We start from the raw sequence: 24,885 nt of genomic DNA, 5'->3' as shown, positions 1-24,885 counted from the left end.
CCCTCTAGGCTATGGTGGGGATCAGCAACTCCCAGGCCCAGTGACTAAGTGAAGTTAACGTTGAAGCCCAGCACCTGAGAGAAGGCATTCCACTTCTCCATTAGGGCAGGGACCGCGGTACCAGAGTTCATAATAAATCAGAGGATGTCATCGAAAATAAGGCAAACTTATGCTAAGCACCATCAACTGTCTCACCAGAAATCTGGGGTTGGCTTGTATCTTTGCAGAGTTATGGACCCATTATATGAGCAAATATGGAAGCGGTGAGCGGGCATCCCTGGCAGCTGCCTCGCGTGAGACAGATGGTTTGAGAGATGGAACCATTGATTTTTTGTTTGGCGGTAGGTTTTAGAAAATTAGCCAAAAATAAAGGTTATTATGTTGGGGCTTTCGTGAGAGAACTCCAATCTACCCTATCAAATGCCTTCTTGGTGTCGAGAGAGAGAGGAGGGCCGTAGGGTGGTGTAGGGGCTACACTACTTCCATAAGGGCTACCACCAACCGGGTAGTATTGTTTGCTTGCCTATTGAGAATAAAGTCTGACTGTGTCGGGGCAATTAGAGTCAGTCAAACATGACGTAGGCCAACAACCAGAATGGAAGCGAATAGCTTGATATCGCTGCTGAGGAGAGCGATAGGCTTATAAGAAGGGTATTGCGTATAAAAGCTTACTGGGTTTCAACAGAAGAGTTATGTTCGACTCCAACATAGTATTGGTAACCACCAAGATTTTAAAAACAAATAAAAAACATGCACAAGAGGCTAAATCAGAAGTGAAGCATAGGCTTTATAAAAAGTGACAGTGTAGCCATCGGGGTCAGGTGCCTTATGTAAGGGGATGGTGCTAACTGCCGCCCAAATCTCATCTCGTGTGATATTGTTCTCCAGAAGGCGCAACTCTTCTGTTTTATCCAAAGGTGCTCAGATAATTCTCTTGTCACTGAGCTTCAAGCTGTTGGGCTTGCTAAAGAGCACCACCGTAGTAGTTACTAAAAGTTGCTAGAATCTCCTCCGCCTCACGGCGAAGGCAAGCCTCCTCATCTACCAGATTCCAGATGTCATTGTAAATGGAATGGATGCATAATTTATGCACTATCAGTCTGTCCGGCTTGTCCCCTTTTGCATAATACGTTTGTTTCAGATAAAGCCGTTTTTTAGATGCTGATTTCATCAAAAGACGTTCAAGTTCCCCTGCAACTGACATAAGTCCAGCAAAATCCTGCGGGAGCCCCCTTCGCTATGGCATGACTCTGCCTGTTTTATCTGAGTCTCAAATTCTTGTTGACCGAGCTTGATCACCCGTTCAGAGGCTGTGGTGTGAGAGATGAGCTCTCCCTGAAAAACTGCTTGGCGCGTCCCAGAGGGTCGCCGGTGCCACGTCCTGTGTGATTTTTTTAAGGAAACTAATATCCAATGGTATATTTAATACTATCACAAAGGACTGGGTCGCTGAGTTCAACTTTATTGGGGATCCATGGCTGGGGGAACAAGCGTTGTGGGTGTGGCAAACTAAGAGTCAGCCACACTGGGGCTTTATCGGACATAGCCCCGACATCAATTTTAGTGTGTATACGACAAGGCAATAAGGGCTTGTATATGAAATAGTCAAAGACACCTTGGGGGTGCTGCTGGCTCCAAGCATCAGACAAAGTCAAGTCAACCATTACTATGTCAAGGCCAGAGGTGGATGAGGCTCGTCCCATTGAGGATGGGAGTGGTTGAGGCCCGAGTCCAAGCGAACATTAAAGTCCCCTCCCAACACCTGCCTGGAAAAACCCTAGAGCTCCCCCGTTAGAGGTCTGGAAACAGGGATTGGATTACTATATGGGGCTGGAACGTCCGGTGTTTGAGGCCCGTGGCTGCCCCAGAAAGCAGTACAAAATCTGGAAGAGGTGGGTGGATTACAGGGGGCTGTGGCTAGAGCCGCCGATGCAACAAGATGTAACAGGTGAACAATTGCTTTGAGCACCGGGGCGTGGGTAAGAGGGTATTGCTTTTTTTCATACAGACTAATTTGCCTGACCTGGATGGACATCGTGAACGGGGCTAGGGGGGAAACGGGTGTGGGGTAGTTCTTATAGGGTGGGGTAATAAGGTCTGTTTGATAATAATAATTGATATTGACTACTATATTGATTGCTTTTCTTTGTATTTTGATATTATGCTCACAGCTCCTCCGGTGTTCGGAGTACTGTGGATATCTTGCAATCTTATTCAACACAACAATAAAATCTTGTTCTGAAAAAAAAAGTCCCCTCCCAACACTATATCGCCCCTATGGAAGTAGGAAAGCCTTGGAAAAAGGTCGTAGTAAAAATCGTCTCTGCCTCCATTGGGACTGTCGATGGAGACAAAGATGCCACATATCTGTCGTTCCTTAGGATCCCTGTATGTGCTATCTAGGGTTAAGAAGTGGTCTCTTTGGCGCGGATTGGCCACCTCCTGAGATTAGCGTGTGTAGCAGGAGTGGAATTGTGTAGGATACCAGTAGGAGCGGATCGCTTAGTTTCAGTTTGTAGAAGGTGCATTTCTTGTAGAAGGGCCACATCTACCTTATTGTGGCGTAGCCCATTTAGTAACACCCTACGTTTAAACGGGTGTTGAGGTCTTGAACATTAAGGGATACAATATTTAGAGGGGTCATAAGTAGTTATATGAGCAATCGCCCAATGCGCCTATGAAAAAAAGATGTATGTGTGGCTCTCGCGTACCAGCGAGGTGTGCAATGCACAAATGTGTCAATAACAAAAATAAAGTAACCTGAAACATATCTGGCAATAGGCAGAAATGACGGCCCCGGCAACTAAAAGGCCGGCGGGCCACCAATCTGTAAACAAATAAACATTGTGTTGGAATAAACGAGGAAGAAAAGTACAAAGGTGAGCACTTGAGACATTGAAATAACAAGCAAACAACCACAAGGAAGGGGCAAGCTCATAGTTAAACCCATATGGGCCCCCTCCTCCACCAGTGATCACATTTTTAAAACGTGAAAGCCAAAAAGAAAACAATTATCAGCTAAGGAGGAGGATGACATTTCAACCCGTTCCCCACCAGGCAACACCAGGAGCATTCCCCCATTCAGGATAGTCAAACGTCAAGGTGCATGTCATCATCAGAGGAACGGGGATGCAGTTCCTTAGCCATCTGCCTTTTAAGTTTCTGGTCTTTCTTCTGAGCTTGGCGTGAAAGCTGAAAGCACTAACCACCCCCTCTCTGATCTAAGCAAGGTCCTGTGATTCAACAGGTTTATCCACATCAGATTGGGGGACAAGTTAAGCGCCTCACAGGCCTTCTGTTGCATGCAAGCAGCAATCCTTTTATCCTGGTAAGTGAAGTGGATGCATAGTGAAAAGCACCAGCGATATGAAATCTTGTGGTGTTGCAAATATTGGGTGACATCCTTGAAGTCTTTGTGATGCGCTAACTTGTAAGCAGAGACATCCCGGTACAGGGATATCAAATCGCTGCTGAAAACGATAGGTTTCTGCTGATGTACGATCCACAAGATCTGCTCTTTTTTAATTAAAATAGTGAACCCGGGTCAGTGTATGAGGAGCCAAGTTCTTTTGTTGCTGCAAAGCAGAGTACACCCTATGGGTACGGTTTAGGGGAACCGGAGAGTCATCGGGAAGCTGCAAGAGGTGAGCAAATAATGCGTGAATGTAGGATTCTAAATCAACTGGTGAGATAAAAGCCGCTCGACCTTGGACATGGATATTATTGTGTCTGGAGCGATTCTCCAGGTCATCTGTCTTGTCATGTAAGGTGAGGTGTCTCCACTCCAATTTTTCAATCCTGTTAACATTGTCCAGGATGTGATCGGCCACCATTGATTCTACTGTGTTTAGGCGGGCGTCCGTCTGACGCAAGGATTGATCAAGATCAGCGGTGGCTCTGGTGAAGTCTTGGCCCAAGGAGGTGTGGGCCTTATGAAATTCAGCGAGAAAGAGCTGGATGTCTTCCTTAGTAGCAGGAGTGTGTGCCGCTCTCATATAACTAGGTGAGGGGCCGCTATCACTCTCTACAGTCTTTCTCCTGCTGCAGATGCGGCCCAACCCACATTCCGCAACAGCCTCAAAATGGCCACCGCCTCATCTAGCTTAAGGCGATTCGCTGTCTCCTCCTCTCCTCTCAGCCCCAAACAGCCGCGTCTGCCACAGGTGTGCCGCTGTGTTCCTGAAGTGGGGGAAATCACATGGAGAAGTGTGGCTCAATGATTGGAGCGGCAGACCCTGATGCAGAGGTCTAGCCCGGGACCAGGGTTCAATTCCCCGCCTCAGCGGGTCTTGGGCTCAAAATTCTACGGACCGATTAATTCTCGCCTCGATGCCTATTCCAATCATGGAGTCCCACTCTCCAACTCTGGGCAATAGCTTGCTTAATCTCCACAACGCTAAGGATGCCTGGCCTCCACCTTGGGGGTGCCCAGGAGTGGACGCCTCACAGGGAAAGCCAGGATGGGTTCCACAGCGGTATTCGTACAAGCGCCTTGAGACCCTTGCGGGTGAGTAGTGCGCTATACAAGTATCAATTTACATTACATTACATCCAACAACCTGCTGTGGGAGGGGGATTAGGGGCCCAGTGTATGGATCTCAGGAGAGACGCGTGTTGCCGGGTCTCTTCCTTCGCCACGCCCCTAGTGGTGCATATTGAAGTTCAGAATCTCCTTCCTTGACTTTCAGAATAATTCTTTGCAGAATGACTCTGTTTAAGAGAACATACTTCACATATATCTCAATCACAATTTGGGTTTTGTTTTTAAATACATTATTACATATGCTATTCAGATTAATTTTGAATTTCTCTTACAGTACAATGTCATTACAACCTCGAGTTAAACAGCAAAATGCGAATGAACTATTCATTTCTTATTAATAACAACGTTCCTGGTCTATTTAAATGATTAACTATCCATATCCCAAATTAATTTCCACTTTTACTGCATACAAATAAATCTTCCATAGTGTTCACCTTAATGTTTTTTTTTACTGCACTATTTCGGACGTTTTTCTTTACTTTAAGTCTTTATGCAATAATGCCTTTAGTTTCAAATGTCTTTGATAAACTGAAATTGGATAAATTTGCTTATTTCATACATTTAAATGTATTCAAATAAAGGTTAAAATGTAAGCACCTTGTTACTTTTTAGTAACATCATTTTGACCTGTGTATTGGTTTTTATCTTCACCCTAGAATCATTGTCTTCCTCTGTATTGTTTACTTCTGTATGGAAAATATATGATTAATTGTCCTTTTTTCAAAAAGAAAGGCATTTTCTGTATTTCTCTAATGCAAAGATATTAGTTATTTCTTGGCGAGTCGATTAGAGGAGATCCAGTTTAAAGTAAGCCGTTTGGCACAGTGCCATTTCCCTCTACTTTGAAAGATGTGACTAAATAGCTCCATGCCTGTAAATCAATATGGTAAGTCATTATTGTCAAAATTACAGCTTTACAAATGTGACATCTCCTGAAATGCATAGCACCTAGCAGATTTAATATAGCATACAGCAGAATGAAAATTACATGTATCAAAACGGATATGAGGCAAGGTGTAATAAATAATAAATACATCAAAACAAATGCAGTGTAGGGGAGAATTAATATGCTACTCACTGCAGAAAGTGAAAACCTCTCACAAGGCACTGCGTACCATATACACACCAGTGTTTAATTTGTTAAAAATATAAGTGCCAGGGCACTCGTTAGGAGGCGGCAGCTTGCGCCTCCCACAATCATACAAAAGTGACAATTCAGACTATTATAAGGCTATATGAATAGCTTGGGTGACAGGCATTGGTCATATTTTTTATGTATATTGAACTAATAAACATCTGTTGCTGTACTCTTCTTTAAATTAGATACACAGTGACACCATGTGGCAAACTGTCATAAGTGCCTGTGTTAACAATTAAATTCAAGGTGCCGAGCACTGGAAACCACTGGCTCAAATTAAGTGCTGATACACACAAATGGCACATACTGAAATCTATATATCAATCACAGTCAAATTAATACATGCCTCACTAGAAAGACTATAGGAAATACTGAAATAAATATGACAGCAATAACTATTATGAGACATGTTAAAATTAATTAAACCTGTCAAGAAAAATATGACAAATGTTGTTGTGACTATGACACATGCTGAAATTAATATACATCCCTCAAAAATAAATACAGGTCATGTTAACAATATAAAAATGACTATAGTACATGTTGAGAAGACTATTAGACACACTGTAATGAATTTGAGTCAAGTTGAAATCAATAACACAATTTGAAATGACTCTGATATATATTGAAATGAACATGATAGTCATTGAATTGTTATATTTCCAGAGCTGTATTTTGCCATTAGCAGCTTGCCATTGATCAAACTACACAAACAACTGAGGGAAATTACTCAATGTTAAGCTGAATTTTGTTGAGTGATAACTGAATCCTCAGACCATTGCACCAGGTCTTGTTGATGTCTGTTCACCAAAAAGTGTTTCCTTAGATTTCTTATAAATTTGTTTTGCATGTAATGTTTGGCTTCATCCATCGCATATCGCAGTCCAGGCAGTAGCAGACCTCCCACAAAATAAAGGCACGCTAATCTTCAAACGGATCTGAGAAGCATCCAGACTATTACCATTTAGAAGCAGGGTCGGTGCAAGGATTTTTGGCACCCTTAAATGAGTGATCATTTCTGACCCCTCCCCAGGAAATACACTGGTGATTCTTAGGTAAACCCAGCTACTGGTATGACCATAGATGGTTGCCTTGAATCCTCATATTCTAGCCCCATCATTTTCAAATGTCCTATGATGTGTCTGCACCTCCATTGGTGGTCAGCAGTGTCATATATTAAGCTGTCTTTTCATTCAGGCAGACGGTTGAGAGGAACACCTTTTAAGGAATGTCAGTGGACACAGAGAAGCCCTGCCCTGATTGGCTGGCTAGACTTTCATTTTCACTGTCTGCTACTCAATTGTTTATCTCTTCCCTTTGAGCTTTAAACAAATAAAATCCCTGTTCCAGGAGTGGCCCAATGCTGGGTAGGAATGGACATGGAAGGTGGCTGTAGTAGATGAATTAGACTCTTGACTGTCTGTAGAGTAATAAATACACATGTGAAGAAGGATTTACCCAGCAGCACCTCTGAAGGAGCCATATTTTATGGACAAGCCTTAATCACAGAATTGGCTTACAAATCACCAACAAGCATGGGCAAAGTCAATAGGTCTGGTGTTGAATGATGACCTTTTGGCTTTGCCAATATTTATTTTGTTCGTGAATGTTTTTTGTATGAAGGCACACAATTGTATTAACCCCTTGCACGCTGATGACGGAACCGCTCCGTCATCAGCTGCGGGTGCGCTGTGCTGCTGACGGAGCGGTTTTGTCATAGCCCACTCGCCGCTCATGCGCGGCGCGAATTCCGCGCCTGCGCTGAGCGTTCTATTGAGCGGGGCGGGCCATGACGGAACCGCTCCGTCATGAGCACAGCTCAACCGAGGCTGGTGACGGAGCGGTTCCGTCACCAGCATGCGGCGGCCGCCCCGCCCCCTTAGCACTGCGGCGGAATAGCCGCCGCAGTGAAGGGGTTAAAACAAGTGTTACTTAAAAGTCAAAATATCTATGTAGTTATTGTGTAAAAGCACACATTGCACCAGCAGTCCCTGTCACTTGAAGGGAACTATGTATTGTTCAGATGTGCACATTGTGCAAGGGCAGAATGCCTTGAATCATAGTCAGGTGAGCCAATGGCTGGAGTGGGCTGACTCAAAAATATCAAAAAAGGGAGTGAAGAGGTGGTGCAACAAGGCACCGCGGTGGGCTAATCCTCCTCTTATGAACGCTTAAATAATCAACAGAGACCACCTGAAACAAATATACAATACATATTCCGATGTTGTTGGAATACACTCAGTGTGTTAAAATACCCCTCACACACCAAAAGGGCCCTTGGTGTCATGCTTCATCATCGGGGTCTTCCCGCCCCCGCTGCGGGACGGGGCAGTGCTGCGACAAGCGGCTACGCCGGAGCACCTTTTAATTGTGAGTACTATGTGAGTGATGATGGAGTGAGTGTCAGTGAGGTCAGGAGTGATAGACAGTGAAATTAAAAGATACCTGGCCTGGTGTTTAGAAAAAATTATTTAATAGGCACTGGCTGGTATCGTTAAAAGGGTGAGGCGGAGGGCAAGATCGGGTTACTAGTCTTGCTCTCCTGTGTGGGTCAACATGTTTCGGGGCGGCATGCCCCTTCGTCAGGACCGGGTTGTATAGATCCCCCTGTCACTCACTAATGCGCTCCCACAGATAGAGAGTGTTGTGTTTGATCAATGTGTATAAATAATTTAAATACACGTGAAAAAAGCTCGATCAGTAATACTGATGATGTAAGCCTGCAAGGATAAGAACACAGGATTTTAGAAAGAGCGCGGATCCCAATGCGCTTTACTAGTGAATACCTGTAAGGGATGAAAATACACATAGGGGAAGAAAACACACTTTAGGCTGTTACATGTCACGCCAAAGATTTCTTGGGAGGACCAGGTTTGCCAAGTATGGAAAGACAAAATATATAGAACTGTGAAGAAAAGCATTCATGGGCTTATTGCCTGGCAGGCCAAGGATTTCCTGGAAGGGCCAGGTGACTACACAGGGTGAAAATGGGAAAGAATACACACACATAAAAATATATATACACACACACAACAATATAAAGCATCAAAAACTAGCAGTGAGATGCTTGTTCAATTTTGATACATACTTATTGAATGAGGAGACAATGCCCCATGAGCCAAGCTGGGCGAAGGGTATAGAGGGTCCAACTGTGGGGAGAAATGGAGAAATAATGCCAGGACCTAGATTAGCTATTTACACTAAATGGATTAGGGTAGTGTATTCTAGGTCAGGACTGTCGGCTATGCCGTACTTACTCAACCCCCACGCCTCAGTGCTTCCTCCTTCGTCAGTGGCTTCCGTGGTAATGGTAAGCTAGGGCGGGGCGGGTCTTATATAGCATGGCAGAGGCTTGTTAACATAGCCTTAATTGATTAACTCGAAACCGATGTGCGCGTTCGGTCGAGTAGTTGGGACGTGTGACCAAAGCGGCCATTGTTAAATGTCCGAGGTCGGCTGGGCTGGGGTAGATTTTAGCAAGGATCTGTTGCATTTCTCTTACGGTAGGTAGTAGTAGGCGGAGGGTGTTGATAAAGTGGTAGGGTACACCCTAAGTCCGCTCTGATGCTTGTATCGGCGTGTACGTCGCCAAACGCGCCTGCGCGGTGAAGTGTATTCACTGCGCGCATGCGCAGTGGTGCTGCTTTGTGAGTAACTTGCCGCGCATGCGCGGGAGAGAGGTGTTCCTCCGTGCTGCTCGTATGGAGCCAGGGGAGATGCTTGGTATTGAACACACGGAGGGACGCATAGGAAGCCAGGCATGAATTATTGTTAGAGTGGAACATGTGTAATTATCATCTGTCTATGCAGGCAATGTTGAACACAGGTCAAAACACATGTTCTCAAATCGTGTTCCTCTTATTAATAGGTGGGAAAATGAAGGGGCTCTTATTAGGTTGCAGCTGTTCAGAGGGAATAACTCTTATTTTTTGCACACAGTTTAAGAAAAAATAAAAATAAAAATTAGAGATTATCATACATATTTACACGTCATGTCGGCCAGCACCACCTTGCAGGTTACTGTGATTGCTGGTCGGACACGATGGTGTTAGGTTTTACATTGTTACTGTATTCAAGTCCCGAACTGTGAACAGGCATTGGTTTAATCATGCCCTAAATTGCGACCAAGGAATATCATCGTTTAATCCTGTGAGATGCGTGCCCAAGCGATAGACCCAACGTTGCTCTTTCACAAGAAGGTCCTTATCACTCCCGTAGGCTTCTATAACTGTCCATTGCAGGTCATCTACACTGTGACCCATTGTGGCATAGTGGGTGGCCATTCTTGTGGTAGTTTTTTTGCAACGTACGTTGCTGCGATGTTCGCCCATTCGTATCTTGACCGGTCGTGTGGTCATGCCAATGTACTCTTTCTTACACGGGCAAGTGATCAAATAGACCAAGTTCCGGCTGTTGCAGTTCGTAAAAGAACGTTGTTCCCATGTGGATTTGTTGGAAAAAGTTATATTACGACTTTTTCTTGTGTATTGACAAGATGTGCACGAGCCACATGGGTGGTGCCCTCCAATGGTTGAAATAGCAGAGGGTCTCTCGTTGGTGAGTAGTTTGGGTCTCGTGTGGACCAGCAGATCCTTCAGGTTTTTGCCACGCCTGTGTGCAAACATTGGTTTTGGGAAATCTAGTTTCCCGCAATTTAAAACTTTCCAGTGTCTGTTCACAATTTTTGTGATCTGGTTCGAATTGGTGTTGTACGTTGTGACACAAATCGGGCGTTGGTCTTGTTCTTTGTCTGCTGTAGTTTCCAATAGGGCATCTCGGTTGTTGTTCCGTGCTCTCTTAAAACCCTTGTTGACTACCTTGCTAGGATAGTTCCTGTTACTAAGCTTAGTTTTCAAATCAGCTGATTGGGTTTTAAAGTCTTGGATAGCGCTACAATTACGCCTAAGGCGAAGGAACTGGCCGTAGGGTAAATTGTCGCGTAGATGTCGTGGATGGAAGCTACTATATAGCAACAGACTGTTTTTAGCCGTGGGCTTGAAATGAGTACAAGTCTCTAGTTTGCCATTAGAGGGGTAGATATTCAAATCAAGAAAAACTAAGTTTTCATTAGAGGCTGTGTGGGTGAACTTGAGGAACCGATCTTGTTGGTTCAGCCAAGTCATGAATTGAACCACAGAGTCTTGATCACCCCTCCAGATGACTAACACGTCATCTATGTATCTTTTCCATGTGACCACATGGTTCTTGTAGGGGTTCTGGTCGTTCAGGATTCTGGTGGCTTCGAGGTGGTGCACATAGAGCCCTGCTAGGCTCGGCGCACAGGTGCTGCCCATACTCGTGCCGTGTTTTTGTAGGTAGTATGTGTTTTCATACATGAAGAAATTCTTTTTTAGGGTCATGGAGATGCATTCTAGGACCACTTGCCTCGGGGTGTGGTATGCCCATGGGGTTGAGAACAGGACTTCCTATTAAATAATTTTTTCTAAACACCAGGCCAGGTATCTTTTAATTTCACTGTCTATCACTCCTGACCTCACTGACACTCACTCCATCATCACTCACATAGTACTCACAATTAAAAGGTGCTCCGGCGTAGCCGCTTGTCGCAGCACTGCCCCGTCCCGCAGCGGGGGCGGGAAGACCCCGATGATGAAGCATGACACCAAGGGCCCTTTTGGTGTGTGAGGGGTATTTTAACACACTGAGTGTATTCCAACAACATCGGAATATGTATTGTATATTTGTTTCAGGTGGTCTCTGTGGAGTGGGCTGACCCCATGCCCCATGCTGTATGCTGTGTTAGGCGGAACTAAATGTCAATTACCATCCAGTAGACTAATGGATTAGGAGAGCTGACTCAAAGCCCCTGAAAGCATGTATAGTATTCATATGTTATTAAAAACAAAAGTCATAACAACACAGGCGTAATACATTGTTAGTGCGTGGGCCTTGCACTGCCCTTTTAGATAGTGGGGTTAGTCACAAATTCTGACCAAGAAAGCTGCCGCCAGCCTGCACACCTGACTTGAATGTTGGCAGGTGACCTGTTATGAGCAACTCAAAGTCCGAAAGGGGTTAATAGTCTGATCACAGCTGTCACAAAGCCAGGGCCGGACTGAGAACCAAAACTGGCCCTGGCAAAGGACTCGGCCAGCCCCCTGTGGGTGCGACCGAGCTCTTTGTCGGGCCGGTTTTCGGACGATTTTGTTACAGGGCCGCTTTTGCAGCTAAAAACGGCCCTGTAACAAAAACAGCCCCCTGGACCCAAAACCGGCCCCCAACCTTTCGGCGCACCGGGGGATTACCCGGTGCCCGCAACGGCCAATCCGGGCCTGCACAAAGCCCAATTGTATTTAACATATTGAGACATTTCAAATCTTTTGGGGTGAGGATTGATTTGGACCCTCAATGATAGATCTTATACTCTAAAAAAAAGCAGCAAGGGGTTGTTGATAAGATTCACAGTGCCTCAGCAATTCACAATAGAGCAGTGCTGTCACTCACTCAGGATTGGAGCTCAGTTCCATCACCAGCTTTAAGTAAATTTGAGCTTACCATTGCCATAATGTAATAATAACATGCACAAAGAAGTGGATACTACTTGCACTAGTTAATCTGCATCTTTCCCCCTTTGCTCTGTTGGTAGACTTAGATTGGACCTGCCACTGGTCGCAGAAGGTTTCAGGACAAGCTCTTCAGACCAGAATAAATGAGGAATTACAGAGATGCAGAGACAGGAAGACTGCACTGAAAGCCACATTGCCTTCCAACACTTCACTTCAGCACTGTGTCTGCCAGCTGCTGCCTTCCCCTCTGGCCCACAGTTCATCTCTAAAGCATTGGCAATGCCAAGAGGACGAACCTATCACTGATTAGTTTAGGCAATCAATAAGTAATTATGTATGTACTCTTACTCATTTTTGCACTCATACATCCATTCTTCCACTCACTGACACATTCTTGCATTTACCCACTTACACATCTGCAATAAAACTGGCACACAAAGTCCCACAAGCACATGAAAAGAGGTTAACAGAATAAAAGTAGAAAAAAGAATACATGCCTCTATCTAAGCTTGGTGGACATATCCTTGAGATACACAAATACAAATAAATATTGTAACATGGTGCCAGCTTGCAATGGTATTGTACATTGTGTATCATTGTTTTAAAGTTCCAACGTAGTTGTCACATTTAGAATCAATTTTGAACAGTAAAAACAATGATACATAGTAGGGTAGCTCTTAGAAAACATTGCACTGGGTAGCCAGCCATCTCTGAATGTTGAAGCATAAGCACACCACTGCAGTACTAAGCCAAGGTGGTCAACATAATGCTTCTAAACATGGTGACTGTCTTGAGGAGGTAAAACACTGATGTGCCACTGACAGTAGCATTCCAAAATGCCTGCTCAGTTCAAAATGGTGGCCACACAGGGTGCAGCACACTGCAGATAAAATGAGAGGCAAGCAACCTGTCTGGGGAGCTGCAGGATGCTGAAAATTAAAGTAGAACAAAAGAAATGAAAGGGGGTCTATAAAAGAAAAACGAGGAAATCTAAAGATCTGACCTTCAGCCCAGACAATGAAGCGCATGCCTTTCAGGTGGCTGTGATAGAGCGCGCGGGTCACCCGGGTCACTTAGATTACCAAATTTTCCCACGCACTGGGCCCTGGCGTGCATATGATGACAGTGTTTTGCAAATGAACCGGGTGAAACCTCTATCACGCTACTATCAGTAATCGGGTGGGTGACTCTTACACCACTCACTATTCATGTACCTGACTTACCTCAGGCACATTACTCCTGACAGATCAGGAGCTAGCAGTGGACAGGTGATAAGGGTTTTCCTAAAAAGGAGAAAATTCTACTTTACACATTTAATACCTTTAGTATTTACTTTAATGTATAATGACCACAGACACCTTGATGGTTTTAAGGGTTTTATATAGTATAAGTTTAGGACGAAAATGCCATTACAAGGAGGCAAATGCAAAGCAATACATCAATAATTAAAATCAGAACCAGGATGTAACTATGGAGGAGAGTGAGTATCATAGAGTAAAAGGGAACACTATAGGGCATGGATCATAATGGATATTTATCTAATACAGTTTAATCTAGGGCAAGGACGTGAGGAAAACCCTAATGTGTGACCTAATAATTTTATACTATTTCCTAAACCTTATGCTATCTTTCTAACTTCACGGCAACCATACTAAGGGAAAGGGAATAAGTGGAACAAGCTAGATAAACAGTCGGGTTTAACAATGTCCTATAGGAAGGGTAAGAGTGGAACATTTACTAATAATCGATTGCATAAAATTACATTCAAAGGAGATATGGAGAATATCACAGGCAGGATTGCTTTAATCCGAGGAGGAAAAGTTGAGGGTATAGTATAGACAGACACCTATGTCGATAGTTACCTAGGTGAGAATGAGGACTAACCCTGGCCACGGGTCAGTTGGGAAAGAACGGGACAAGGACCCTCAAGGATTCAGGGAATACCAGAAGGTGAGCAGGTACAGCTCATGGACAGTCAGGACAGGATACCCCTCAGGTCTGGGTCAGGACTGGGTTCACCAAGGCACGACCAACCCCTCACAGCTTCGGATGCAACGCCAGCGTTACCCCCTCTTCTGCACGGAATCCGCCAATAACCCCGATTGGGTTTTCGAATCTCCCAGCAAAGTGCTTCGCTTAGCACTTAGGACTAATTTCCACCCCTTGGAGTTTTGTGGAAAGTTTCAGGCAGAATGCTCCGCAGCACTCTGTATCAGGCACCTATAGAGTTCGTAGGGTCAGTGACAGGTCTGCTACTCGGACAAGTCGGACAATTTCTCTAAGCCAAGCTAGGCTATTTATACAAGTTTAGATCCCCAAGACCACCCATAAATGTTGCAAAATGACAAAGTCCCATCTTCTGATTGGTCAAGGGAGGTGGTTTAAGACATTTGTCACCACCTATATTTCTATTACGTAAGTTCACGTGACATTACCCTCCCCCTAACATCTGGGTTCCCAGGCCTACGTGTGGGAAAGTACAATAGTGAAGAAAAGGTTTGCAACATTGTTGCGCATTTCAGAATAAAAATAGCACATCTTCAAGGGCAAAGGTGCGCCTGGAAAGGACAGTCCCCTTTTCAATGGCCAACTGGCCAGGTTCCATTGCTGTACGTCCCAGATCTTTGATCACGTGATGAGGGATACGTCAGCTGCAAAATGGATTCCATCCCCATTTCAAGGCCCTCATTTACGCGGTACATGAAAAGTAAGCGAAAACAAATTAATAACACAGAATAAAATGAATACACTGTACACCATGACCAACTATTCTTAATCCCTTATTTTATAATACTTATAGCATTAAGAGTTAGTGCAGAAAAGATGCATAGACAAAAGCGGCTTAAGATAGCATGAAGCATGATTAGTGACAAGCGGCCATTTTAACATTACTGCGCATGAGCGACTTTTTCCCTCCAGATTGCGAGTGCGTCACATCACATGAGTATGACCGACGCATGCGCAGACTGGATTTCTGCAAAGCGGCCATTTTATTAATGTGCAAGCTTGATTATGATGAAAAACACATAGGCAAGCCTCCTAGGGACACCCGTGTGTTGGGGAAATACAAATAAATGACAAACAATCAGAGTTAGTACAGTTATGATTTAAGCGAGGTTCATGAAGAGAGCAAGTCGCGTTACGTGCGAATCCTTGCTCCATCAATCCCCTCTTTGATGATATTTACTATCATCACTACACATGAAAACAGATGCCAACTTCATTCATCCAATTCATCCATCTCAACCTCAATGAACTTATTGTTGAGCTTTCGCTCCGCCTCTCTGTGTGTATGATTGTTCTTTATTTTCTTATATATCTGGATTCTTAATTCTTCTAATTCTAATTCTTCAGCCTTTCGCTTTCCTCTTTTATTTACTATATATTTTCTGCATTTCTGGCATTTGCAACAGATAAAGATGATCAGAACAATCAAACCTATTCCAGCTATTGGCATCAGTATTTTCCATAAAAGACTTTTACCTAAGTTAGAGAACCAACTACCTACAGAGGAGAGACCATCAGTCAGTCTCTTCCAGGCACTGTCAACCTCTAATGGTTTGAGTTCTTTTTCCAAATTAGTAATGTTTCTTATATACTTCTTAATTTCGACACTTTTATCAGGAATGTAAGTGCAACAATGTTGTGCCCTCAGCATCCTGCAGACTCCGCCCTCTTTTGCCAATAAGGTATCAAGAGCAAGGCGATTCTGTAAAACCATCGATCTGATCGCAACCATTTCGGTATTGATCATCAGAAATCCAGCAGCAGTGTCAGTTGATAACCGATCCACTACTGTAGATAATTTGCAGATTCTATGAGTATTCAGAGTTACCCCCATTCCAGGTATCAGTGCACTAAAGATATCACCTATAATTTCTCCTACACTTTCACGTTTTCTACGCGCTAAGCCATTAGTAATCTCATTGCTTCCAGCTGCATTGTTCACATGGTATATTTTCGGAAAGACAATGCCAAAGTAGCAGCTTCCATACCAGTGATCCGGCAATTTGAAATAAGCCTTGTTTCCACATATATAATAAATTCCTGGAAACACAGGTTCTGACCCATTTTTGAAACCCCAACCTCCAATTACCTTGTAATTATGTTCACACTCGCTGGAACCAATGAATACATTGTTATAATAACTAGTCTTTTCTCTATGAAGACAGAGTTTCCCTTTCCGTTCAAAATCCAGCAACAGAGCAGGAGTAACTTCGCTTTGTGAGGTGTTATCCATGTTTTCTGCCCATCTAGGGGTTCTGTTCTGTTCGTCATTTGCCTTTTTCTGAAACTTTTCCCTTCTCTTCTCTGCCATTTTCAAGAACATTTTCTCTTGAGCATGTAAGGAACACGTCAAGTTGTCTCTACGAGCTTCATTCAGATCTATGTCACCTATAGTCAGGAAATATTCCCCCATGTAGCGAGTCACTCCACCAAGGGTATGTACAAGGTTCAGATTCCCTCTAATAGGAAGTTCTGAAAAGATAACGTCAGTGTTTGAGTAATAATACTGTAAAGTGCTTCTATAAAATAAACTAGCTAAAATACTACAGGATATTCCATAGGTCAGGGGTAAATGGTGGTATGTCACGCCTTCAGCTACTGAAGTAGGTAGCATCATGCAGACATAGCAATCTTCTATTTCCATAGCTTCTACATAGTGCACTAAAAGGTTTGCGAAAACATTTAAGTGTGTCCTGTTCTTCATTTGGGGATAATGTAGTTCTCCCTCATCTGATGCTTCTAAGTCGGGTCGTGTATGTCTCAGACTCATTGCATTGTCACGTCTTTCTACACTTCGTGGTGTTTCTTCAGTATGTACAACTTCTGCGTCTTGTGTCGTCAAGTCTGTAGGATACATGTTAGGGTCTTTGCTTATCATAAAAGGTATAAACACGGTTAAGCCTATCCATATCATTACTAGTACCACTACACTACAGATGCATATTTTACAGCATGTCTTGCAACAGCTACATCTGGACCTTCCAGTGACATTTGAATCAGACATTTTATCTTACAGGTGGCTTTCTCAACCCCTCTTCGTTTCTTCTCAGCAGAGGTTTTACTTCGCTTCACCTCAAGGAGGGTCTTCGTCAGAACTCCGACCAGCAATGGACCCTTCGTCGCTTTTGCCACAAGCTTCGGGCTCATCAATTTCTTCCAACACCAGATAGGTCCACTCAGGGCTCCGATACAGTTTGTTCTGTTTCTTTACTCTGCCGCCCTTTCGGATGGACTTTCCTCGGGCTTCTTTCCTTTCACTTTCAGCCCGTTTTTGGTCCTTTAGTTTTTCTTCGACTGTTTTTATTCATATTCTCAGTCTTTTCACATATCGGGGTTCATCCTTCTTTTCGATCCTATTTGTAGTCGAGGAAACTTGCTCTTCCTCGTGAACTCTTTTGCTTTTTCTTCTTTGTCGCACTATTGCTTCAGCAGTGTCTTTTTCCCTTCCTGTCTGACTAGTTCCAGGTCTTTCATCTATTTCTTCTGCCTGGTCCTTAAGCTGACCTAGTTCAGGTTTAGACTGTATTTGATCTTTGTTTGTGAGTGATTCACTGGACTCTTCTTCCTGAACACGTTCATCTATTACTAACTGGCCTGGTTCATGCTCTTCGATCTCTTGATTTTCTTCCGCATGAACTTCTGCTTTGACTACTATCTGTCCCTTTCCAGTCTCCTCTGTCTCAGAAGGAGTGTTGATGACTTGATCTGTCCCTACTTGGCCTATTCCCTTGTCAGATTTTATGATGTCTTTGATGATCTGACCTTCTTCTTCTTGTTCTGACTCACCTGCACTGTCCCACTCACTACCTAGGTAAGAGTATTTTCTGGTTCTTATTGGATCAAGAACTTGGTCATCAACAGGAAACCATTCAACTTCTTGACTTGTGCCTGGTAGTTCGATGTCAGCGGGATCCGGACCCTCTTCTGGAGTCTCCTCAGCTGGACCACCTTCGGCTTCAGTCGCGTTTTCTCCAGTCACCTTCTTCGTGTGACTTGCATGGATCCACTTTGGTACACCAGCACACTTCACAGCAGTTGTGGTGACAAGGATCACTTGTCGAGGCCTGCCCCACTTCGGTCCAAGGCAACTCTTCCGGGTATGTTTCTTCAACACCACCCAATCACCTGGTTTAAGCTTGTGTGCTGGGGTTGTAGGCCATTCGACAGCAGTCTCTCCAATCTGGTGAGAGATAGAACGCACTTGGTCACCCAACTGCCTGCAGTATTCTAGCACCATATCATCAGAAATACTTAGCAGTTTGTGTCCAGGTACCCATGCTTGTCGCATCATTCTTCCCATCAGCACTTCATGGGGGCTCAAGCCTGTCTTTCTGTTTGGAATACTTCTCAAGCTCATCAGCACCATGGGCAAAGCTTCTATCCAGTTCATTTTTGTGGAGTCACACAGTTTTGCCAACCTGGACTTGAGAGTGCTGTTTATCTGCTCGGCTATTCCAGAAGCCTCTGGATGATAGGCACAGTGCAGCCTTTGCTCCATTTTGAATGCTTTGCAGAGTTCTTTTAGGACTTCGTTTGAAAAATGTCCACCTTGGTCTGTTTCAATTGTCTCAGGAATTCCAAAGCGGGGGATCAGTTCCCTAAGTAACAATTTAGCTACCGTCAGGGCATCATTCTTCTTTGTAGGATAAGCCTCCACCCACCGGGAAAACAAGCAAACTATGACCAGGACATATTGATATCCTTTGCACAGGGGCAGTTTTATGAAGTCTGCCTGCATCCTTATGAAGGGACCTTCTGCTCTCCCAATGGTACTTTGTTCCACTACTGTCTTCTTTCCTGCATTGAACTGTTGACACACTAAACACCTCTGGCAAAGTTTGTCTGCTGTGCTCCTGAATTTTGGACTGTAGAACACCTTTTCAAACATACGGCACATGGCATCCCTCCCAATATGTGTTGGTTCATGTATTATCCGTGCCATTGCGGTAACCAGTCGTTCAGGTAGTACAGGCATACCAGTCACGTGGACCACAACACCATCTCCTTCCCTTGGTTGACATTCATCCTGCCTCCACATGTCCCTTTCTTTCTTGTCTGATGTCTGTTGTAGTTCTCTCAATTCATCCCATGTTCCCAACCTTTCAAACAACATCAGTTGGCAGCTGCTTTCACCTCCCCATAATTTAATTAGGAGGGACATTTTGTGTCGGGCGCAGTACTGGGCAATTTGGTCAGCATATCTGTTTCCGGCTGTCACCTCGTCATTTCCAGATCGGTGAGCCGCACACTTGACCACAGCCAATTCTTTGGGCAATTGGATGGCTTCTAGTAAGTTTTGTACTGGTTTTCCATTTCGGATAGGAGAACCTGAGGAAGTCATGAATTCTCTTTGCAACCAAAGCTGGCCGAAGTCATGAACAACCCCATAACAGTACTGACTGTCAGTATAAACAGTTACTCTTTTGTTTTTCCCTATTTTACAAGCTCTTGTTAGAGCAATAAGCTCCGCTACTTGAGCAGATTTAACTTCGCAAAGATAGGAAGCTTCCAGGGTCTTTTCCAAAGTGACTACAGCATAGGCAGCACTCAAACCTCCATTCTCATGTCTCAAGCATGAACCATCCACAAACATTTTGAGGTCTTCATCAACCAAGGCCACTTCTCTGATATCAGGACGGGGTTTTGTGCTAAATTCAGTCAAGTCTATGCAGCTATGGTCAATTTCACCTCCTGCCTCTACATCAATGGGGAGGGGCAATAGAGTGGCAGGGTTCAGGATGTTACATCGGGAAATTATTACATTTTCTGCACCAATGAGAATCCTCTCATACTTAGTCAGCCGACTAGGGGTGAGATACTGTGTCTTGGTTCGGGTTAGCAAGATCACAACTGAATGTGGAACAAATACAGTGACAGGATGTCCCATCACAATGTTCTCACTCTGCTCTAGGCTTGTACAGGTAGCAGCTACTGCTTTCAAGCACCCAGGTAATCCAGCAGCCACTGGATCTAGGGCGGCCGAAAAGTAGGCCACAGGACGTCTAATCAGACCATGTTCCTGGGTTAGGACCAAGAGCGCACAATTGTCTCTCGTGTCACAGAACAGTTCAAAGTTCTTAGAATAGTCAGGCATTCCTAAGGCTGGAGCTGTGCACAGACAATTTCGCAATGTTACCCAAGCAGTCATGCATTCATCATTCCAACAAACTGGGTCTTCCGCTCCTTTCTTTGTCATGTTAATCAAGGGTTTAGCTATAGCCGCGAAACCCACGATCCATTGTCTGCAGTACCCAACAACTCCTAGGAACATTCTTACTTCTTTCTGGGTTACTGGTAGTGACATTTCTCGAATTATTTTAATTCTTTCTGTAGTGACTTTCCTGATCCCTTTCTCTATCTGGTGCCCCAGATATTTTACTGAGGTTTTGCAGAACTGTAATTTGTCTGGTGAGACCTTATGTCCTCCTTTTCCTAGGTGATTCAGCAAGGCAATGGTATCAGTGACACAGTCGTCTTGACTTCTAGATGCTACCAGTAGGTCATCTATGTACTGTACCAGGACAGACTCTTTAGGCAGTACTAAGGATTCAAGACATTTCTTTAGAATCTGGTTGAAAATCGATGGACTTTCGGTGTACCCCTGGGGGACACGATTCCAGACATAGACCTGGCTGTTGAATTCAAAACTGAAAAGGAATTTGCTTTCTGGATGCAATGGGATGGAAAAGAACGCATGGCACAAGTCTATGACAGTGAACCATTCCGCCTCCCAAGGAATTTGATACAGTATTACTGCGGGGTTTGGCACTATGGGACAGCAAGGTACTACAATTTGGTTTACCTTGCGCAGGTCCTGCACTACCCTATACTTTCCGCTAGGCTTCTTAATTCCAAGTATGGGTGAATTACAGGGACTACTCATCACTTGCTGAATGATGTTTGCTTTGAGCAATCTGTTTAATTCCTTTGCGACTCCTTCTTTCACTTCTGCACTCATTTTATACTGTTTGGTATTAGGGTATACGGCATTTGCTTTTATAGTTATTTTAACTGGGTCTACATTTGCCATTAAGCCTACATCTTTTCCAGTAAAATCCCAAACTTCAGGTATTACGCTTGATTGCAGTTCTTCAGGTAGACTTTCAATGGACATGGGCTTAATGTCGGTGTCGGGCCTTAGTAACATCAATTTATATAGGCCATCTTCATCTGGGGTCTGAATTTCAACACCATTTGGTGAGCAAAAGATGGTGCAACGCATTTTGCACAGCAAATCTCGTCCTAATAGGTTTACAGGACTGGAATCACAGACCACAAATCTGTGCATTTCCTTGAAATTTCCTATGGAAATTTCCATAGGTTCTGTTACCGGAGTACTGATTATTTGATTAGAAACTCCCACTACTTGGATAGCTTCTCCCGAGAGGGGTAGGTTAGGAACGTCCGCTGTTCTCACAGTGGAACGGGTAGCACCAGTGTCCAAAAGAAAGGTGACATCTGTCCCTTCAACCTTTCCTTCAATGTATGGTCCAGTCTGGTCTACCGGTAAGGAGGCACCAAGCACGCACTCCTTGTCCTCCCCTCTCAGGCCCCGTCAGTATTGATCATCGCAGAGAAAAGTATCATTTAACAGGTACTGTGGAATGGGTGCATTTCTTTCATTCTCTCCTTCCCACACTTCGACCCTTTCATTCTGTTGACCCTGATTCCTATAATTCTGTCTAGGTGCGCGTGGCACCGGGGGTTGATTTACCTGCTGTTGGGTCTTTCGGATCCCCTCTTTCTGCACCTGTGGATTTAAACCATTTACGGGGGCATTACCAGCCTGCAAGTGCGGACATTTATCTCTCCAATGCCCCATATGACCACATCCGTGACAGGGGAATTTTTCCATAGCCTCTTCCCTACTCATCTTTACCCGGGGCCTGCCTCCACCCCCAGCATTCGGATTTGGAGCATTATTACTGTTAGTCATTTTACTTAACTGTTTTTTTTGTTGTTCAGTTAATTTCACCTGAGCCCACATAACTTTCTCCTTTAGGGCTTTCTTTTTGTTCTCGATCTCATCTTCGCAGTATTTGGCATATTTAAGAACATCATCAATGGGTTTCCCTTGCCAACTGATTTTGTTATCCCTAATCCACTGGGATATTTCAGGTCTCAATCCTAACACGAATCGATAACAGAAATGTGTCATATCCTTCAGGTCCACATTATCGATTCCACTGTAAGTTTTGAAGACCTGCAGTAACCTTTCATAATAGGAGTGGACTGATTCATCGCGCTCTTGGGTAGTTCTATCTATGCGGGTCCAATCAGTTTCTTTTGCGGGCACCTTCTTCTTGAGGTACTGTATGACTTGCTCATACTTCCTCATTACTTCAGGTGCGGGAGCTCTTGTTATCTCGTCTCTCGCATATTCTTCGCTAGGCCAATCAATTTCAATTTTGCAGTCGGTCCACAAATCTACAGGGACCACAATGTCGAAAAACCCATCCAGGTCTTTCAGAAGACATTTCTGAACTTTTATGAAGCGTTCGACCTGTCGGTACCAATCGACTGGTTTCTCCCGTAATTTTGGAAAGTCATTGGTAAATGATACTATATCTTGTCTGGACCAAGGGACATGGACATATTTTCCCCCTGGGACTTCTCTCATGGGACAAAATTTTTCGGGTTTGTCAGCTTCTTGCAGGACGTACTCAGCAGTCCGTGGTCTCTCCTTGCTATCCTCCTTTTTCTTTGCCCACCTGGCTTTCCATTTGTCTAGATCTCCCCATTTCTGTGCTAAGTTTATCAGTTCTTTAATCTGCGTCTTCTTCCCTGCAGTATTCAGGTTTTCTAGATCTTTGTCTGAAAATTCTACTCTGTAGGATTTCTGTAATACCTTGGATCTGCTGATATCTATTCCCATACAAACTGCCGTGTCCATTAATTTGTCATAGTATATTTTGGCGTTCCTAGTAAGGTGTTTGCACATGAACAACAACTCATCTTCCTCCCGGACATTCAATCGTTCTAAACCCACATTCCCTGCGCTCAGTTCCTCTAGCTCTATCCTTAGCTTATAAATATCTAGTGGTTTCGGATGAGGGGTTCCCTTTTCTAATTCTCGGGTCCATCTTTCTATTTCCTCGGGAGTTACCACTGTCGCACTTTGAGTTCCTGATGAAGACTCTATTAGTACGTCTTTGTTCCCAGTCTGAGTTCCCATTCGAGACATACTAGGTCCTTGTTCCCTGTTAGGCAGATCCATCAAGGAAGCCATGGACTCACATTCACTTGCTTGGTCATCAATAATGAGTGGTTCCCTTCTGGGCGGGGGCATCATCGGGGTTATGACTGGAGTTTTAGGAGTGTTCATTCTGTCCCCATATAGAGGAAAAACTGGACCAATGGTTACTGGAATTGTCAGGGCTTCAGGATTTGGATTAATCTGAGCTATGGCATGTATGAGATCATTCCGCTGTCCTCTCAGGGCATCCCTTTCCTGCTCGTGTAATACTCGATTCATGGGGGGATCCTGTATCATTTGGGGTACTAGAGAAGGATATATATTCGGAGCAGATGGAGTGGATAAAACTGATCTTTCCTCACCAAAGGGGTTGTAATTCGGGACCACGGGGTCGGGTCTACCAAATCCCTCTCCTCCCGCTCTTTTCTGTTCTATTCCTGTGGAATCGGCTTCACTAGTGCTTCTTCTTCCTGAAGGTCTCAATGGAGTAGTTAAGCTTTGAGATCTGGTGTCTTCATTATAAGGCGGGGGACCTTTCATAAATAAGTCCTCTAAGAACTCATCTTCCGACTCACCCAGGGGCATCATGTGTCTGGTTTTCTCAGTACATTTCTTCCCTCCCGCCATTTCATTAGCTCCGAACATGGGGAATAACCCTTCTACCATCATATTTTGTCTCCACTGTTTCAATTTCTGCTCCTTGGTTTCTTTTACCATTTTTGGATACCATCGGGTCACTCCCTTGTCCATTCGGGGTCTGTCTCGCTCTAGAGCCTCAATTTCCCATTCCTCTAAAGCTTCATACTGAGTTAATCTAGGTCTGGGATGTAATTCATTCATTCGGGTCCTTAGGTTAAATAGGACTCTCCCGTTAAAAGTACCATCAATGGGAAAGGCTAAAACTCCATCCTCCGCAGTGTACTTTACCCAGTTCTCTAACCATACACAGGTATGATACCCTTTTTCTAACATCATGAAAGAGGCTGGAGTATTTGGCGGAGGAATGATCACGCCCTCCCTAGTTCGTACGGGTTTGTCAGTTTTGAAGAAATTCTTTATTTTGCTGACAAATGACATTTTTCTCTTTCCTCCGTACATGTTGTGAGGTCTGCCTTTGCTCATCAACTCTTTATGACACCCTAGATTTCGTGGATCAGGCAGAAAATCAGGGTACCACATACACCGCTCGTAACAATCTATAAGCTCGGTGCGGAAAATTTTTACTTCGTTTGTGCTTCCAATGCTAGCGCGACTCCAATTTCTCAACAACCAATCAATGCAGAGGTTGCAAAGGTTCTTGACCAATGGGTGTGCGGCCTTTTCGTGAGACGCGTTCTCACGCTCAGGCACTCACCCCTCCCTTACAATTTCGGTCTTCACTACACACCCGCTGGTTTAACCAATACCAGCGCGGCACGAAGTGACGTCAGAGCAGCCCTTCGGCTGTCTCCCTCCTTTACAAGGTAACGGAAAC

At 44.2% G+C, this 24,885-nt stretch overlaps 1 protein-coding gene across 3 annotated transcripts in view; it reads left to right on the top strand.

Moving 5' to 3' along the window:
- The window catches only part of RBMS3 (RNA binding motif single stranded interacting protein 3), a 1,376,050-nt gene that overhangs the window by 716,852 nt on the left and 634,313 nt on the right, over positions 1 to 24,885 (top strand). The window lies entirely within an intron of this gene.

This window comes from Lissotriton vulgaris, chromosome 10 (genome assembly GCF_964263255.1).
Source record: "Lissotriton vulgaris chromosome 10, aLisVul1.2, whole genome shotgun sequence".
In the NCBI taxonomy this organism is placed as follows: Eukaryota; Metazoa; Chordata; class Amphibia; order Caudata; family Salamandridae; genus Lissotriton; species Lissotriton vulgaris.
Note: the sequence above shows the minus strand (reverse complement) of the source record. Positions and strands in the feature narration are given on the sequence as shown.